Genomic DNA, 14,294 nt, shown 5'->3' on the forward strand with positions numbered 1-14,294 from the left:
AGAGATGCAAAATACTTGAAATTTCTAGCCACGAACCAAAAGAGTTTAGTTCAAGAAGTTCATAAACCAAACACATTCTTTTCGTAAATAAACTAATATCTTAAAAGGTGTCTAATGATTTCTGTCTTAAAATCGTTCCCGAAACTTTAGATTTATAAGGAATACATTTTCCCCTTAGACAATTAGTATATTTTATGATAAACGAGCTGAATTGTGAAAACCTGCTTCTCGATTAGTTAAAAGAAAAGAGAAGGAAGTCCACCAGAGCAAAGTAAATGATTCTAGATCCCTTTATAAATTTAGTGTATGCACTGTCGGGAAAGTACAGTGGAAGGTACAGGGAGAAGAAGAATTGAGATATACCGTAAATTAGTTAATTCTGGTGAAGTTGCTAACACTGCAAATTAGATCTCTCACTACTTATTCTTGTATAGAATAAAAAGGGTTTGTTTAGAAGAGTATAAAGGGAAGGCTATCACAATACGTATACTAATTTTGGAAAATTGCTCCAGACGTTTCACAGTTATGCTGGAACAGACACACACATATACTGTATGTATATTTATAGATAATATATAGGGTGTGTCTGTAGTTTCGTCCAATGTCTAAATATAAGACACGATTGGAAATAGAAGGAAGAAACAGAAGCTTAGATCGCAAAGTGGCAGGTAATGCATCAAGTGGAACACTTTGATTTACCCCCAGAACACGCTGTTAGATGGCCCTAAGAGGATACTCAAATTTCAAATGGAAAGGCATGTTATTAGATATGTAACTGCAGAAATACTACAAAATCAAACAACTTTTGTAGGATTTTTTTGTGGGGCAATGCTTATCAAATGGCCATCATTTACAGTTGAGTACTTGCAGTAGGTGAAACCTCAAATGCTTATAAATCACAAAGGCCTGAAAATAAAAAGGTGAAACCAAAAGTGAGAAAGGAAAATGTTATATGGTGCATTCAATGGAGTGTGCTGTTTGTCCCCCGTGCCCTTTAGGATGAGGCACTACGGTTTAAACTAGTGATGGCCAAAATTTTCCGGAGTTGGCCATCCATAATTTAAACGAAAATGTAAATGAGTAGGTATGCTATTTGACATCATTAAAAACTACATGCAAAGAAAACAGCATTTGTGACATTTTTTCTTTTTCTGTGCGAGGCACCGTTAACGAAACGGCCACTATTAAAATGTGACTTTTTGCACAGTCAGATAAAACGTCCGGTACTTATAAAATAAATCACAAATAGCTGAAGACGAATTGGTTTGTTTCAAAAGACGCCTATCATAGGGCACTGGGAATCAGTCGAAAATTTTACATAGGAAGGCATGTGATTGGATAAAACAAGAACTTGTAGAATTTTTGTTTCCGTGTGGGGCGCTTAGGAAATAACCACCATGCAATTATGAGCTCTTTACAGAAGTTATTAGTACAGGACAGACGCGAAAGACACCAAAACCAAAGCAGATATCACAACAAAATTCAGACGATCACCCACAAGTATTCAGTTGTGAAACAGAAATCGAAATTGTTCATCATGGTCTTCTCAATGATGTATCAAATGACACTTTCCCATTTAAAATTTCGAGTGACTCCCCGTTATCACATGATTGGAGTCCCTGTAGAACAAAAAGTATGCTCAATTCAATGTACTCTATAACATTTCCCTATCTCACTTTTTTATCTTCAGTCATTTGTAGTTTATAAAAGAACTGAACGTTTTGCCTGACTGTACAAGTATTCACATTTAAATGGTCATCATTTCGTAAATAGTGCCCTACACGAATTCTTTTCCCTACAGAAGTGGTTTGTCCTTTCATTATCTTTTGAAAGTTTAATTAAATGACATACCTTACCTTCTGAAATTTTCACGTGATTCTAAGAGAACCCTGGGGGTAAAGCAAAATGCTTTATTCTTTGCACCACCTGACACTTTCCTATCTGAACTTGTGTTTTATCCTCGTATCTGCAGTCGTTTCTGATTTATAGGCACGAAGTTACAAACTCGCCCTATATACATAAAATACAGTTTTCTGCGGTTTATCAACCACATTTTAAACCTATATTCAGTAGTTATTTTAGACTTCGACATTTCTTAGTCTCCTCCTGAACACTAAATTTCAGTTCGATGGGCTCAGTACTTTTGGTCGTAGCGAAGTGCAATTGTTACATTCATCATTCCCTGGAAAGATTCTCTTTGCAGTCGAATCAAAAACTATACAGATATAACTATTACAGCATTATGTATTTTTGCTACTAGTTTCTTTGTTATATCAAAGGTTAATTTTAACCACGATACTAAAACAATCATATACATAATACTCCTACTTCATTAACAATTACCTAACTCGGTAAGAAGCTAATACAGTAATCAAGACCTGAGATCTTTCCATCACATGTTTGATTAGAAGTCTTAGTCTGCTGATGAAGGAAAGCCGTGCTGTTTTTCTCAATTTTTTGAAGTAAAATTGTAAATACATATTTCAGTTTTATGTCCCACAGTTATGCCATATAGGCTAAAGGAGACTATGATAATAAGAAACGAATGAAATGAAGAAATGGAAAGGGGAGAACCTCGAGAAAACCCAAGCACACGGCATTTGTCTACCCCAAAGCCCACTTGGCGTGAACTGGGATCGAACCAAAAACCTACATACACCAGAGATGGAAGTAAAGTTACAATAGTAAGTGAAAGATACTTAATATTCACCGCTATACATCACAAAACAGTAGCACTTTCGAGGGACACGACCCTCATATTCACTGACTTGCGTCTGAAAAAGGTTAAAAAGGTAAAAACGTATGGAAAGGTGAAGGAAAAAAATGGTTATTCGAAGTAGGCAAACCACTAAGGGACTACGGGTTGTCTTTAAAGATGAGTTCTGGTGCAAGAGAATTTATGTTCTATAAGTATTGGTAAGATATTCAGTGGTTTCCCCAGAAAATATACAAACTATCAATTTCTATACACCTGTCAAGGTGAAGATTTGTCTGCAGTTAAGCCTTAAAATTTTCTAAGTTTGACTGACTCACATTATCAGTTGACATGAACTAATTGTAAAGAACCGAAGAAATTCTAGGTAGGAAGTCTCTGTCTGGGGCGCTTTTTGAACAGACCAACAAGACAGAAAGATAATGTAAATACGGATCGTAGGGAGGATGATAATGTTAATTTTGGTTGGATCAGCATAGCAACAAAAGGATCTAACAAGCTTTTATCTAACCTACTAAGTTAGAAATGGAATTGTTACACAATATTCAGGAAAATATATTTAAAGTTACCATATAATATTAACAGTACTTCATATGTACGGCATCATATTAGCTCGAAGGTCAACCATCCACCTCGACAAAAGTAACAATAGGTGTTCAAAGAGTGAAAAAATGCACGACTGGACTGTGAATCGAATTCTAATCGCCGACTTACGTATCGATGTGTTTCCCAAACGCTACCCATTCTTGAAGTTCATGCTTAGCCACTGAGTCAACTTCTGTTGTGCATTTTTCCATTCTTTGTGTAAAAACTTTTGCACCTACAGAAAAAAATGGTGTGATATACAACCAGCTATTTCCTCTTTAATATATAAGTAACAATAAATAGTTTGTGAGCAGTTTTTAAGTAACTTCAATCCACAACTACATATCACAATCTTGCTAAGTAACATGTTAGAAAAAAAAGATAAAAAAGACAACTGAATTTTATATGTTAATTATGTTAGTATAAAATGGTCGCAATACAACAACTAAAACATGGACCAAAGGGGATAGAAATGCAGATACTCGAAGTCTGCAATAAAATTTCCCACTATCATATAGCGGCATATAATCCATATCAGTTCAGGAGGAGATTGATACCTTCAGTTGTTATTGAATTTAAAAGGACATTACAATTCAGGAAAATTTAAGGAACTTTTTTTTTTTTTTTTTTTTTTGAGGAGGGAGGTAAAAAGAAAAAAAAAACTGGCCCGAAATACAATTCGCCTCATGCGCCGCCATTTGCCAGTGTAAATTTCGGCAAAATATTAAAATGCTCTATCTTTGAAACTATTCAAGTTATATTGTTGCTTTCTGTTTTATTTGAGAGAAAATAATTTACTGATTCAAATGATTTTCTCTCTTTGGAAATATGTGTAAGTTCTCGTGTTGTAACCTTCTGATCTCTTTTCTTTAAAAATCCCACACCAAATACTGATTTTCTTTTCTTTTCTTTCTTTTTTTTTATTTTATTTGATTAGTATCATACAGTACTACATTCTCTGAAGAAAAGAACTTACACTTTTGATTTAAAGAGGTTCCATAAACAATGTTCATGTTTTGACTTCCGTGCCTAATATCTTGTTTGCAGTTTACATATATATATATATATATATATATATATATATATATATATATATATATATATATATATATATATATATATATATATATAATCTCAGAAGCACTAATCCCAAAAATTTTGACAATTTTACAGGTATTGTATCTCTAAGGAAACTACATATCCTGAAAGGGAGAATACGTCAATTTGGTTCTAAAGTTTCCGATGACGGTTTTGTGTATATATATATATATATATATATATATATATATATATATATATATATATATATATATATATATATATATATATATATATATATATATATATATATATATATAACTCTCGTAACAACGTGCTCAATAACATGGAATAAAAAACATAAATTAAACTAGGTTGAAACTAATGAAATCCTTTTATTCTTCTGGATTCTCTTTACTTGAAACTTTCCAAATCATGATCTGGAACATATGAAACCATCCAGATTGTTCCAGTATGTAACAGAACCTTCTAAAACAAGTTTCTCAACCTTTCTCATTGGCGTACCTCCAAACCATATTAATTAACATCACCATAAATCACACGTTCTTAACAACAGCTTCCGAATACCAATGGTGCACGTACGGTACCACAAGTTGAAAAATCCTGTTCTAGAACATTCTGGAACTACTCAATTGAAATATGCCACAAAATCTTCTAGAACAATCTAGAATTATCCAGATAATTTCACAATCTAACAGAACCTTCTAGAACATCCTGGAACCATACAGATAACTGACTTAGCATATAAAAGGAAGGTACGTGATTTCACGGTTCAGATGTCAACAGGCAAACAAAGAGAGCAATTCACCAAATTTCTGGTGCGCCTGTAAGCTTTTGTGAAGATCCTCCTGACTGACTGAATTGTGCAGTGTTTTGTGGAAAGAACAGAGTTTGAAATGTCTTTTCTGGCTGGCGTCACACAAGAGTGAAGTGTGCTGACTACTTGAATACTCTTAAACGAGTGACCAGCAAATAAAACATTCAGGTTGGGAGTACGAATGCTCATTTCAAAACTGTTACAAAGTCAAGTTGTTTTTAGTGATTACTTTCTGTGTCCTAAATGCTTTCACAGAATATCATCACTGACAAGCAGACACCCACGGTGCAGAAAATTAATATTTTGTATTTGCAGAAGAAGAATTACATTTCCTGAATCAATTAGCAATACAAGTTAATGTTGATCCTGTGAAGAAGCCATGTTGTAAGTCAGTGAAGTCAAGTCGTAAGCTATATGCATCAAGAAAGTACAGCAAAGTTACTGTAGCTGTACGTGAGTACACCACTGCAAAATTGACCAAACTTTTCAAAGTAGAAATTCAATCTTCAGAAGAATGTAAAACAAAAGGTCTCTGCAACTTACCGGGAATTTAAATCAAACATCAATTCAGGTGTTGAACCATGTGAATCCTACAATGAAACTATGCAAGTACCAACAATTATCGAAGAGTTTCTTTCAAAGGTATAAATTTTCCACATTCCATCTGCTATAAAATACATGATGGACAAAAACAAGAAGTGTGACATTTGCAAAAAGTGTTTCGAAAACCTGATCCATATTACGGTCACCCTTTGAATGATGCAAATGTCAAATGCAGTTATTTTATCTGGAAAAGAAATTAGACTGTTCTCGCCACAGCGTCAACAAAGAAAAAAAGATACTATCACTGTAACAGTTGCAAAACAAAAAGTTGTGAAATAGAAAGATTCATGACACGCAGTATTAAAGAAACTTTCGCCATATATAAGAAGGAATATTCAATATTCCACATTGGAAGGTATAAATTTCATGCATTATGATTTAAGTACCATCCCCTAGAGATATCTGTGTGTATATTGTGCTAGTTTTGAACTTTGCGTGGTGACTTCGAGGAACTTTCCTGAAGGCGTGACATGACACAATTGTGATGTACAATGTTGATTTGTCTGTTTCAGGAGTGTAGTGACTGCTCTGGAAAGAAAGATAATTGTTATGGAAAGATACTTGGAGTGTGGTGACTGCTTTATAGATACTTGGTATGGAAAACAGCAGACGACTTTTCTGAGGTCACATATGCAACATGGGAGGAAAATAAATTCATTAAAAACTGTTGCCATTGATACCTTCATTGAGGAATTTGGGAAATGGATAGTAAAATCAGTGACACACCAACATCTGAAGAAATTGCAATACGTTACAGAAGTGAAAGGATGTGTAGAGGTTGAACAATTATGATTAATATTTCACTGTAATTTTGCTAAAAACTGGTCTGTTATTCTGTCACAAGAAGTAAAAGTATATCACCGAAGTAAAGACAAACTTTGAATGTTTACAGAAGTCACATTTCAAAACACGACCACAAGTGTTGCAGTTACAAGTGATGACACAGGACATGACTCAGCATATGTATTGTTGGCAATACCCAAAATCCATTTGTTATTGATTGTTTTGAAGAAAAATAGTTTGTTTCGAAAAATGTAAGAAGATATTTACAAAATAAACTTAGGAGAGCCAACATCACACTGGACTCCTCACTTTGAAATTTTGATTCGACACCAAAGTCAAACGTTTGCTTCTTGTTTGTTATTGATTATTTTGAAGATGAAATAGTTTTATTTTTTTAAATTAATTTAATTTAATTTAATTTCTTTTTTTTGAAAAACGTAAGGAAATATTTAAGAAAAAATTGGGACAGCCAACCTCATACTGGCCCCCCGTAATTTCAAATCGTAAGGAGACATTTAAAAAAAGTTAGGATGGCCAAATTTACCCTGGTCCCTCCACTTACAAATTTCCATTTAAAACCAAAATTGATCGTTTGATATGCATTTGTTGTTGATTATTTCGAAAAACATAAAATAGTGTTTACAAAATAAATGATGATGCAACTTTACACTAGACCCACTTTCAAATTTTGATTCAAAACTGAAGCTAATCGGTTGTTATTGGTTGTTTTGAAAACAAAATCTTTTGTTGTGAAAATAGATATATTTACAAAATAAAATTAGAATGTGGTCAAATTCACTCTGGTTCTTTTACTCACAAATTTCGATTCAAAGCCAAAATCACACGCTTGATATGGATTTGTTATTATTTCGAAAATCGTAAGAATATATTTACGAAATAAAGTTAATGAAGAATTTTTTTCTCGTTTACTGTTAACTGTTCTGAATAAGAAAAAAAAAAACTGGTTTCGAAATACAAAAAGATATATTTGCAGGATACGTTTAGAGGTCAACTTCACACTGCTTTTTCTACTGTTCAATTTCAAGCCAATACTCAAAAGAATCGTTTGGTTTTCTTTTCTTATTGATTGGTTTGAACAGAAAATAGTTCATTTCGAGCAATATTAAGAGTCATTTACAATATAAAAGTCAGTGAGCCAACTTCACATGGGTCTCAAATTTTGATTCAAAATCAATAATTTAGTTTTCGTCTATTATTGATTGTTTACAAGAAAAATCGAAAAGCATTAAAGATATTTTGATAAAGTTGGTCACCTTCACGCTGGCCCTGCACTTCTAAATTTGGTTCAAAGCAGAAAACTGTAAAAAAATAAGCAGAGAAATACAATCAGTAACGTATGCAGAAGTTCGTCAAAGGTAGCTCAGGCGGTTTCGGTTCTCAATATTGCAGAACATACAACAAAAATGATAAAAGTAGGGTTTCAGCATTGAACTTCATACAGCGAAAACGATACTATATAGCACGAAGCTGTTTTCTGCAATCAATTAACCATCCTAAGAATATATGCTATCTCCACTCTAACATCTCTACTAGAACAGGAAGCGATATAAATCTATCACTTATGATTTCAATACTTAAAATATCATGGTATAGAAACCAAAGTCCATCACGTAGTGTACATGTGACACTGTTACTTGCTTAAAGTATAAAGGGAGAATGAAGGACTATTTCTTTTTTATTCAACCTTTGTTCGTTTCAAATAGTATTACAATCTTTCTTCTCAATTTGTAATGTATGAAGAAATATAAAGCATTGCGTTATTGTTCAATTCGTATTCGTTGTAGTTTCAATTCTTAATTTCAAAGTTTAAAATAAAATAACGAAATATGGTTTGTTATTGAATCTGTATTCGTCTCAGGCATTATTATTACTATTATTGGTCTTTTTCAATTGTTAATGAAATATAATGCATTGAACTATCATACAATGATTGCTGCTTTCAAATAGTATTTTCTGTTCATATACACAAGCACTTGAAATTATATGAAGTTCGCACCGTGAACCCTCTGAACCTCCACTTGACGAACTTCTACGTACGTTATTGATCGTGTTTCTTTTCTTATTTTTAACCGTATCTGCTTCGAATGAAATTTGGAATTCTGGGCAATCGTGAAGCTGACCATTAACTTTGTTATCAAAATTTCTTTAATGCGTTTCTTCAAAACAATCAATAAACGAAGAAAAATAAAAGATTGAGTGACATTGGATCGAAATTTGAAATACGAGTATGCAATTGGCCCACCAAACTTTATTTTGTAAATGACTTAATATTTCTCGAAAGAATTTTCTCTTCAAACAATCAATAACAAATAAAAAGTTTGGTTTCGAATCGAAATTTGAAAGTGGGGGTAGCCAACTTCATACACGTATCTAGGTTCCCGTGTGCACGTCCCTCGTGTTACCTTGCGTGCTCTTACGTTTCTTTAGAAGAGCCTACTGAACCGGCATTCATACTTTGTCATTATCATTAAACATAGGGTGCCTTAGCAAAGTGGAGTTTAAACAGCTGGTGCGATTGGAAAACTTCAATTATTTTAGACTGAAAATCTCTTATTTCCAACAACCTCTTTCAATTTTTTTCATATCTTCACTCACAACAGAGTTTACCTATGGCCTCGAACTTTTGATATGACCGGTATACTTAGTGATCTCTCTCAAAAGCACATGCAAAAGGCTCTGTGAAGTCTAAGTTCTTTAACTTGTGTGACAAATGATGGCAACATGATTGATTACCGAAATTAAACCTAAAAAATAAAAATCCCGTAAGGATTCGGAGGGCACATAGAAAAGTTTAGCGGTTCTTGCGATGCAGATTTATAATCTAGAACCGATATATCTAATGGATAGATTAATTGTATTTTCGGTGTCGATTGATTGCATGGATCCACATACTTGTAAAATGTACAGAACAAATTTCTAGCAACATTTTAACAGACGAAATACTTTATCCTTTTACCTGAGAGACGAATAAGCACATAGCAATACATTAAAGTGTAACTCGTTACACATAGATTCGTCCATAAGGTAGCCATGAAGCACAGTATACAAAAAGAAGTGAGATGATTCAGGCAAAGTTGAAGGCAGTATGTAAAGTTATGAAGGCGGAACCAGTAAGGTGCTAGTGAAGTAGAACATATAAACTGTTCAGGCTGGAGTTGTGAGCAATGGCGAAGAAAAAGGTATCACCCCTTGTAACTCAACCGTACTGAACTGGTTGCTTTCGTGCTTTATAGTGGCAATCTAGCACACGTTGATCAGTACTTTTTTTTTGCACAATACTCTTTTTGTGATTAGCATACTATTGCTCCTTCGGGGTTCCACTGTAACGAATAAATGGCAAACGAAGTCTACAGTATATTAAATTAATTTATGTATGAATCTGTACAATCAATGCACCATATTTTACTTCTTTATTTATGAAGCAAACTCTTTTGTACATTGACAGAATGAAGTTTACAATGCCCGCTGCAGTTGCTGTCCTTATGCAGATGTAAGAAATTGTACTTGATTAATTTTAACAAAATGAGTCCAAACTTCCCTAACCTTAAGCTAGTCTGACCCTACTCTACTATAATTTTTTAAAGCCACTCTACATATTGATGCGCAGCTGGAGTGTGTACTGCAAAGTTTAGACCATTTAAAAACTGTTCATTGAAAGAGTTACATTCCTATGTACGGATAATTTAAAAAGACTTGACCGTTAGGGATAAAAATATAGAAATCTAATGAATTTCAGGTACAAAATTACTTTTTACCTGTACTTGATTCCAGCACAGAAGGTTTGTATCCCTAACTACGGGTAAGAGGTCACGCGGAGACACGTGATGGGGAACACAATGATGCCGACAGCGTTGTCTTTCACACTTTTTACATATACATTCCACATTTACTTGTACATCCCTTACGTGTGGAATACTTCTGTCTGCGCATCATCAGTTAACTTACTACCTTTACATAGTTATTTCACTTTGTGATGCCTTCCTTACAGTCTATTCCTTGCTTAGAACCTTCCACATTTGATCATGTATACATTATTACAAACCTCAGAAACTATATTAATGAACGTCGAACGTGTTAGGCAGATTCGCCCACAATGTAGCTAGTACCTGTACTATAAAAAGTGAAGTATCTAAAGTTAATGTGCTAACGTCATAACGCGCAACTACAGAAATGTCCGAAAGTTAAGGGATTCACATAATTGTAGAAGTTACGTTGCTTTGGAATACAAGTTTGCAAGCGGCAAGGTTCTACAGGTCCTCCTACCCATTTAGCTGTAATAAAGGCAGAAAACAACGTGCTCTCCGTGGCTCTAACCCGCCTTCACGCACTGACGGTTAATACCATGCGAGTTGAATATTAACCTTTGGTACAGAAAGGAACCAACCTAGTTACTGACCTACATGAGGGGATTTGTGTTCTAGAACCTTTCCAAGTAATTTTTACTATATACAGTGTTTTGCGCTATCCTTGTTTATGCGTATACCACCTTCGCTGACACGCCTGCTCCCTACGGACGCACCCTCATCAACGCTCGGTTCTCCCTGCTGTGTTCCTGCTCTGATTCCATTAGATATCATTCGTGCTTTTTCAGTGGCCACCTACCAAAAGTTGGTTAACGTCTTTTGCACAATAGTTCTGACCATGTACATACACTGAAACTCCCTAAGGTGAATCTAAACAGAGGAATGCAAGTCCAAGCCCCAAAAATGAATATTCAAGATACAAAATGATGATTTTCTCTAAAAGAAGTATATGTAATGAATTTGTGCATGGATCCATACAATAAATCCTCCCCCTCTGATTATTTACAATATTCTTTTAAAATAATGTACGCATTTTTTCCGTAAACTTTATAAATATGTGATTCCACTGTTGTTGATAAGTAGTACATATTTAATAGAGCACAGAAAACAAAAACCGCACATTTTTCACTCTCTTCACGTGTATGATGGTATGAGTCATTTCTCCCTCTGTCGTTATATATCAACTATGTCCCGAATATTTAATTTAAAAGTTGTCAGCACTAGTCGCAATCACACAATTCGACAATGAAGTAAAGTGTACTTTAATGCAATCTCAGCTATCGGGAAGGTTCTACATTACTGGTCCCCCATGTAAGTTAGTAGCTGAATTGGTTTCTTTCTGTACTAAAGTTTATACATTTAATTTACACAGTATTGCCAAGCAAGCGTTAGCGAGTGAAGGCAGATTAGAGCCCCGCAGGGCACGTTGTTTTCTGTCTTTATTACTGCTCAATGGGAAGGGGGACCAGTAATCTAGAACCTTGCCCAGCTATCCAGTCGAGGATACTCCCTGTGTTAATGCAAAAGTGCAAAAAGAAGTTGCTTTGTTTGTTAAATAGAGTCAGATTTGAGCTCACTAATGAGTAGAAGGATTTGTCCTACAATACCAATTAAGTCTTGAGCCAACGGGCAAAGCTCACAGAAATTTCAACGGTTGATTGGATTAGAGTTTCGGGTTCTCTTCAGCAGGGAGTCCATGTGACACCTGGATCTCCAGCGTCGAAAGCACGTACGCTAACCACATAACCATGAAGGAGTTCAAAAGATATTTCGAGTAAACAAGAAAACAATCCTGAAAATCTCTGAAATTATAACTTCATATAAAATTATCTGGACAGGTGAATCCAGTCAAAGAAGCCAATATAGAAGTGACTTAATAATTGAAGGACTGACTGAATTAAATTAATATGCATTTTTGACGTTAGGAATAAATTCATAATTTACCTCATTAATAAGAGTTCTAAACATTCCTTTACGTGTCACTTCTTTAATTACTGTCAAACCAAAAACACGAATGATTGGTAACTATCTTCCATGCCAGTCAAATGCCCTGACCGCTGATCTAGTGGTAAAGCAGACTAATCAGAAGCATGTGCCTTATCCGGCCTCTGATACGTCCTTTAAGAACACCAATCAGGCACATTCACACACAAACGGAACACGCTGAAGCGCGCATGTCCTAAATGCATCAATATGTTTTTCGTAATTTGTCCACAGCGGGGGAGGGAACGTACGAAACAACAATCAAGATCCATTAACAGATAACAGGGTATTATTTTGGTTTATATTTACATAAAGAAAGACGAATAAAGGTAACATAATATAGTATTACATCGTTATTACCTCTTATAAATAGCAAATAAAAATAAATTAATTCATGTCCTTAATCTATGACGAATATATAAATCTACAGTATGAAAAAGAATTGTATCATATTATGCTTGTTAATAATTAGGCACAAAGACTTCTTACCTTTTTCTCAAATTTATTTTCATCTGGAGATACCACCACGATGGGATCTGTAAATCCTGGGAGTTCACACATTTTAATAACGCGTTACATTATCGGTAACGAGATATATCCACAGTTCCTGAAAAGAAAATCGAAAGCAACGTGAGTGAACAGAAAAGTAGCTTTCAATATAATTAGCATTATAGTATCATTAAGTAGGCAAATGAAAGATATATTCCCTACTGAAACTGCCTTGTAACCCGCACCGGATTGTCACTATAAAGTACCCTCTCGGCATTCTTTTCCTATTTATGAAAGCAAGAAAGTATGTTATTCAGGAAACGCGTGCTGGCCCTATTTAAATATTGTAGCTTGATATTTTTCACTAGATACCAAACTACAAAACGTACAAATGTAATTAGCAGCAGAAAAACCGTACAAGCGGAGTGTACCGGTACTATAGTTGTATTTATACGCAACTTGAATGACAACTTCTACACATCTGAGTTCTTACGCACGTTTCACATCTATTCTCCACTGCCGTAAGCAAGTAAGGCTAGCGCGTGCCGACTTGCTTTGAAAATTATTCACTCGATGAGGTCACTGTAATATTCAGACACATTACACCACTCTAAAACATTTACAAATTATCACATACATAAATATTTACGTTTGTTGAAACATTTGTTGTGTCCATTTGTTCAAAACTCTGAATTAATAACATGTCCTTACCCTGTGTCAGAAATATTAATACCATGCCTTAATTTTTGTGAATTAGGTTAATAAACCAACACCAAAATCATCAATTACTTTAATCCAAACACAATAAATCCAATGATTAAAACCAAACACCGAAGATGATACAACTGTTCTTGTTATTGATAGTAATTATACATAAATTACATGATCAATTTGATCATATATTACATACCTTCTTTTAAAAATTAGCTGAAGGAATTTATACACTTATTTTCATGCTTGTCATGGCAAGGAGGAGTGTCTTTTTCCTGCTCCGTCAATGAAGGCCGAGTGAAGGCCGAGTTACTGCTACATTCACTTGTATGAAAATTTTAGGATAACATATAATCCAATTGCGAATACTAATTTATATTTAACTATATTTAACAGAAAAGTGAATGTAGTAAATTATTATGAAATTAGTGTGTCTAGGAAAATACTAACATAGCTCATTCCTCCAATATTGTGTAATTTATACATTATACATATTCTCTGTTCAACAAATTTTGATCGAAAGTATGTAAATTGTTTAAATTTAAAAATATTTTGTATTTTGAATAAAATATGTAATTATAAATTTAAAATCCAATTGCGTGTTAGTAATACTTTTAATAGTATTAGCCTATTTTATAATTCTTATTCACCTCATTGAACACACTGTAGCGCAATAGGTTTATTTGTTTTAATGTAGACAAAATACATTTACTAGTGTCTGAAAATA

At 34.1% G+C, this 14,294-nt stretch overlaps 1 protein-coding gene across 1 annotated transcript in view; it reads right to left on the minus strand.

Annotated features, from left to right (window-relative positions):
* LOC145662664 (anoctamin-1-like) overlaps positions 1-12,964 on the minus strand; it is a gene marked incomplete in the record, with an annotated part of 119,385 nt that extends 106,421 nt beyond the window's left edge. Inside the window, 1 exon segment of the mRNA XM_081728465.1 lies at positions 12,857-12,964.
* Between the last annotated feature and the right edge of the window lie 1,330 nt (positions 12,965-14,294).

The sequence above is a fragment of the Thermobia domestica genome, chromosome 10, assembly GCF_964235325.1.
Source record: "Thermobia domestica chromosome 10, izTheDome1.hap1.1, whole genome shotgun sequence".
NCBI classification, from domain to species: Eukaryota; Metazoa; Arthropoda; class Insecta; order Zygentoma; family Lepismatidae; genus Thermobia; species Thermobia domestica.